This window comes from Mugil cephalus, chromosome 5 (genome assembly GCF_022458985.1).
Source record: "Mugil cephalus isolate CIBA_MC_2020 chromosome 5, CIBA_Mcephalus_1.1, whole genome shotgun sequence".
Lineage (NCBI taxonomy): Eukaryota > Metazoa > Chordata > Actinopteri > Mugiliformes > Mugilidae > Mugil > Mugil cephalus.
The window spans coordinates 27,717,110-27,723,735 of NC_061774.1; the positions used below are offsets into that span (position 1 = coordinate 27,717,110).

Here is a 6,626-nt window from a genome sequence, read left to right on the forward strand (position 1 = left end):
CTCGCCGAGTGTGTATGCGTGCTGGAGAAATTGCCTGGATTGAGATGTTCCATGAAAATATGTAGTGAGCAGCCTCTGAAGGCCAGGCGGGGGTGGATAAGGGGAAAGCTATTTGGGGGACGAGGGCACAATCCAATTTGTTTGTTCACACTCCAGCAGAGCCAGATCAGAACAATTGATACATTAGGACTGGTTTTAGAGAGCAAATATGGCAGCCGGAGAGGAGAGGGGAGAGGAGGAGGAGGACTATATATTGCAGAGAAGTGCTCCAAGAGTAAATTTACCTCACGGGCCATTGCACAGGGTGCAATATGAAAGTATGATAAAAAAGAAATTGCTTTATTCTCTGAGTTATCAATATAATTCTGTCGCTGCGGCTCGCCGTTTCATTTTGGCAGCGGGGATCTTTTGTTAGCATGAATTTTGTGTTCCCAAAAAAAAAAAAAAAAATTGCACTCATGAAGGTTCATTCAACATTCAGAGATAAATGCGCTCCGGGAAAGCGATGCCTCTCTCAATTTGAAAAGCCACCGGCGTGCCGTTAACGTCCAAATCCCGCAGACCTGAACACGTCATCTACTCCAGCAGCGAAAGAGAAAGAAGAAATGAATTAGGAAAACACAATGTCCTTAAACGACAATGTGGTGTTGGTGGTGGTGGAGGGTGGGGGGGGGGGGGGGGGGGTAAAAAGTCAGAGCCAATCTTATCAGGGGAAGACGACACAGGCCGGTTCAGCGCGGCTCCATAGACAGCTGTTATTTCCTATTCAGCAGCAGGATCCGCGGCCTGATAACGCCTAATAACGTGCCATAAATTAAATCTGCTGCATCAGTGCACTCGCGACGCCGTCCGCTCGGATAAATAGTGAGGTTCGGTGTCTCTAAATGAGATTTTTTTATTTTTTTTTTTTGCAAACCATTATGGGAGGCTGCGGTAATCTTTTCTTTTTCATTTATTCATTTAATAGGATTATTCATGATGATGATGATGATGGGGGGGGGGGGGGGGGGGGGGGGGGTCAGGTCAGAGAGAGTGGGGGAGAGGATGCGACACAAATAATATCGAAAGCTGCAGATCTGTGTGTGATGTCATGTTACAGCTTAATAAACTGATCTATAAACTGAATTGTTGCTTAAATATTTGTCTGGGCTCCGAATAAAAGGTGCATGTTTAACATATACAAACAGCTCATCCCTGCCCCAACGGAGCCAACCATTACTCAGCACGGCACTATTTTCTCATAAATTTAGGCCTTCACGGTGTCGTTATTGTAAGTGTCGGAGAAAATGGGACAATTTCCTGCTCAAACAAGCAGCAAAAGAGAGGTGAAAATGCGCAGCTGCTGTTTAAGGTACAATACGAGCCAGAGTTTAGTTGGAAAATTTCTGGATAAGGTTCCGCAGAGGACACACAGTCTGCGAGCAGCAATTTCCACAGATTGGTTATTGATGCGGTTAAACTAAAAGGAGTAAAGAGAACATATGCAGCTACGAGACAGATACAGTTAGAGTCTAAAAAAAGTATGAAGGCTACAAATTTGACAAAAATGTTGCTACGTATTAGTGGGAAGACTTTGAAAAAAAAAAAAAACTTTTCATGATTTGACAATGCAGTAGTTTAGATTCGGTTTGGGCTAAAATCATCCCGATTTATTTCCCATTAATGTGGTTATTGCTGCTGTCTCTGTGGGCCGCGCTTACGTCTCCACCTCCGTTGTGCAGATTTGATTAAAGTAAGAGTCGCTCAAAACATCGAGGCAACGAGTGTGAGCTCCCTGCAGCTTTCCAAATACACAGATTTCTACATGAATCACTTTAAATGTTTCTTTTCAGTCTCACTGAGAGTAAATACCGGCATTAGCAGCGCAGAACCATCATTAGCTAACTGCTTTAGGGACCTCTGCCTGACCTCATCGCTCTGCATCGGGTCAGCCGGTTCGTTTCCATGTGCGAGGCTGTGGATGCCGTTCGGTTTTAGCACGGGTTGATGCTGCGTGGGTCGAAGCTAACGAGACATCTAGCCCACAACATGCCTGTTTACAGCACTCGTTCCAACAGCTGACAGGCGCTAACAGCTTTACGGTCCCGGTCTTTTCGTAGAGTTGATTTTTAAAGAGGTTGAACGCCATCTCCAGGGTGACGATGTTTACGAAAGCTGCAGATTCATTAGTTGTAGCTGCGCTGCTTTGATTGCACTCATCTGTGGACGGCCATCAACGGTTTTCCAGAGCAGTGAGGTGGCGCCTTTCTTCCTCCATCTTTTATTTGATTAAGCTCCTTCTCTGTGCAGCAACTTGCAGAAAAGTCGGGGAAACATTAAATAAAATGATTCGCCCGATGTTTTGTCCACCCATCCCTCCACCTCAACCTCCTTTTCCTCCTGCCACACGTTTAACAATCATCTCCGTAACTTCGTATATGGTCTGTGTTGTACTAATGACATCTAAATAAAGTAAAAGTGTAACCATGCACCAATCTGCCACAACATTATGACCTAAGAAGACGAGGTGGCCGAGTGGTTAAGGCGATGGACTGCTAATCCATTGTGCTCAGCACGCGTGGGTTCGAATCCCATCCTTGTCGGAAGTCAAGTTTTCTAGTTATGTAGCAGAAACAGTGTCACTCATAGGAATATGTACAGCCTTTCTACAACTAGATGCAGTTTTGCAATGGATCCGTCTCTACGGACAAATAACGATGCCAAGGAACACCAGAGAAACAAAGATTGTTTTGGTACATGTGGACATGGCAACACACACACAAATGGTTTAGGAACAGCTAAAAAAAATAATAATAACACAAAGAACAGCACCATCCTCTGATGAGTCACCGAAAGGGAGACCTGCACAATATTAGGAAGGTGGTCATAATGTTATGCCTGATTGGTGTATATGATTTGTAAACCCATGAAGGCTGTACATCAAGCTCAACATTTGTTGGTAGCAGCATCTACTGCTGCCTCTGTAATTGCTGCTGCTGATTCCTGTTCATGCTTCTACTTTGGAAATGTTGGAGCTTTTACTGTAATGGAATGACTCCGTGGATATTCCACTGTATTTTTTAATTTCCTCTCTTTGCTTCTGTTTCTCCCGAGGTTACATAAATCTGATGTGCGCTTTAGACCTGTCAGACAACCAGTCAAACCAGCATAAGAGCCTCTTTCCTTCTTTATTTCTTTCTCTCTCTCTTTCTTTCTTTTCCATCCCTAAGTAACACTCAAAATAAAAAGCCACTTAATCCATCTCCTCCTGCATAAGGCCTCTTTTTCCAGGCAGCCCGAGATGGTAAAGTACATAAGTCTGCAACGTTGAGTCAGCCATACACAGAAAAACCATCTGTCTTCATCATTCTCTGGGCACAATTGATCTGCAGCACTCTGGAAAGTATTTATTATGAAAAGTCTCATTTTTTAAGCGGCCAGTTTGAAGCAGAAGCGGCCATAAATCAACCCTGAATCGGAGCAAATCAGAGCGCTCTCCCAGTGGAATCCATTATTCCTATTATATCAGCTCTAAGTGGACATAACAGCTTAATCCAGTATCGATCTGAGCGCCTGCGTCGGTCATCCCATCCAATCCCGCCCCTGATATCTGGGATGCTGCGTGACGAGCCTCGCATCTGCTCTCACTTTAAATAATCACAGGGGAGCGCCGGCGTTGCTAGCCCGGCTAACTCCTGCCTCATTAGAAAGCAATAAATAATGTGTGTCCGTGTGTGAGTGTGAGGCCTAATCCTGGCTAATACTCCGTTTAATACCAGAGAACTTGAGCGAGCTGGCAGCTCCGCTAATTAAGTGAGCAGCAGTCTGTTCTGATGGCTCTCATACACACGGGCATAAATTATTGAAGTGCCTTTAAAATAAATAATGAAGTCGATTGCAGCATTTTGGATGTGGGCGGGAGGTTAAATTATGCATGAGCTCAATATTTGTAAGTGTAATAGGAAGTAAGAGCGGCGGTTTCTAAACTGTGAGGGGAAAAAAAAAAATAAAGTTCTCCACCTACTGCTATTAGCCAGATTTAATTTAAGTGGGAAAAAAACTCCGGAGTCAAAGTCGACAGCAGAAATCAGAGTAAATATAGAAGAAATATGTGGCCGTAATAATATTACAGCTCTCGGGGCCCAGTTCAGACTCTTTATTAGATCTGTCAGTCTGATCTCCGTCTGCTTTAGGAGGGTTGACGTGATATCTGGATGTAAAGTAGATGCCAGAGCTGAGATTGTCCTCGGGGGTTCTCGAGCTGGAGCGCCGTCGGATTTAAAGTCAAACTTGTTAAAATTGCAGGAGACTGCGGGATAGACATGGATATTCAGGCAGACGTGCCCATGCTTAAGGCAAATAAACATCCGCAAATGTGCCCGGAAAACATGGCAATAAAAGATGCTTCAGGACTCATTTACAGTTTCTTCAGTCAACAAACAGGAGCTGCTAATAAGTTAGACGACTGCTTCTTTTTAGTGGCACTCATTCACTAAGTCCGACCAGCGCTGCCAGATTGGGCGCCAAATTATTCTATTTTAGCCTCCTGAGATATTTGGTTTGCATTTTTAATTTCTCCGATGCATCTTGGATCTGTAGAACCTGAGACGTAGAAAAACTAAGCATCATCTTTGAACAGGAAGTAGTAGTTTTTAAAAAAGTGCTACCTCTAGACGGCTAAAGACTAAAGTCTCCACGAACAAGGACAATGGGTTAAATTGAAGCATTGAATGGGTTAAATAAGCTGCAATCAAACCCAAAACTAGACGATTTTTAGGGTCTCAGGAGGTTAATTTTGTAGGTTTAAATAGTAGTTGTGGTGATTGGAGGTGTCAGGTTTGAGTGGTGTTGAAGTGAGCACCCAAGAGCAGGACTAAAGATGAGGTTTCAAACAAAAAGTATTTAACGAAAATGAACAAAAATCCAACGAAAGGCACTACAGACAGGCAGGTAAATACAACAAAATCAAAAGACTCATGAACATGGCAACATAGAGGAGACATAAAACAACATGACCAGGAACAAAGGGAAAGGCAGGTCTATAAGAGGACTCAGGGAAGACAAGACACAGGTGAGACACATGAGGACAATCAACACAGGTGAGACACATGAGGACAATCAACACAGATGAAACCAATAAGCAATCAAGGGACAAGGAGGCACAAGACAGGAAACCCAGAACTTAAGAAAATAAAACAGGAAACAGAACATGACACAGAAGTGACAAAACACAAGGAGACACAACAGACAGGAAACTAGGAAACTTGACAAAATAAAACAGGAAACTTTAAAATATGACTCACAAAATAAAAGACAGATACAGAACCTTGACAGGAGGATTTCTAAGCTTCGCCTGCATTGTTTTTTTTTTTTCTGTTTTTGTTTTTTAAAGTCTAGAGTAACCAAACTGGGTGGTTAAAGTACAAAAACTAAATATTAATGTAATTTTTTGGGATGTTTTGTTTGGGTTCTGTTGGTTTTTGAAGAACTTTTGGGATAGAAACAATCAACTATATCTGACAACACTAAGTCAAACCAACTTCCCAGACAGATATTTTTCTCTCTGGTAAAGAGGCCAGTCACCGTGGAGTGGAATTAGTTCACAACAAAATGGTTCTGATAGGTTTGATTACTGTCCAGTCGATGCAGAGGTATCGTCATCAGGCGTAATTTTGCTCTGGTTTTTCTATGCTAAGATAACTATGGTAACTATGACAAGCACACGCACCAACCACTAGGGGGAGCTCCACATGCTTCACTTTTGAGAAGATGTCATGGTGTCCACTCATTTTACAGTCTCTGCCACGCGCATATGGAAGGTGTCTTCTTGTGGTACTGAGCCTCGTAGCAAATATTTTCTGTCAGGTCTGAAGTTTATATGAGGTTAAGATACTGGAATTTAGTTGTATTTCCTACATTAAGTCACCAGAGGAGGTTAGCTGGCTAAACGGTTATCCTAGTCATGGCGTTCTCATGATTTATGGCTGATGTTTCCACTGGAACACCAAGTTTTTCCATTTCCAAGAGTTTCATTTGAAGACATAAATATATATTTATTTATTCTCCACATGGAACGAACCAAACACAATTAACAAAGGGGTGAGTCTGTGTTGACCAGTTTGCTTAGATATGAATATAACAAAAACATACATTTGGTCAATTATTTTGATCACAAATGGTAATTAAACACTCGCTATGTGAGGATAGAATTTAATAATTTGCAAAAATGTTCAACTTGGAGATACTTGAGAAGGAATGTGGCCCCTCAGATTAAAAGGGTGTGACTTAGACCTCTCCCTATGCATAAATGCATAAAAATTTAAACAATACCCAGATAAACTATTATTTATTCAATCTATTCACCAACACATGATCCACTCACTGAAAGAACAGAAAAGCAAAAAGAACTTTGCACAAAATATTTCTTTGACACTCAAAGCGCAGTTATATTAGATTAGATTTTTATGGGAAAGTTCCTAAAACAACACACGGTCCACATCTGAATGTAAGAACAGGAAACGCACAAACACACACACACACACGCAGGTTAGTTCCTGTCAGTAATGGCCTCCTGCCTCCCTCCTCCATCTCATCTATAAATAGGCTGAAGCCGAGCGTGAAATGAAAAGAAAGAGAACAGCATGAAA

General features: G+C 42.2%; 1 non-coding gene across 1 annotated transcript; it reads left to right on the plus strand.

Moving 5' to 3' along the window:
- Positions 1 to 2,500: 2,500 nt before the first annotated feature.
- trnas-gcu lies at positions 2,501 to 2,582 on the plus strand. Its single transcript has one exon. It is a non-coding gene; the product is annotated as a tRNA-Ser (tRNA).
- The last annotated feature ends 4,044 nt before the right edge of the window (positions 2,583 to 6,626 follow it).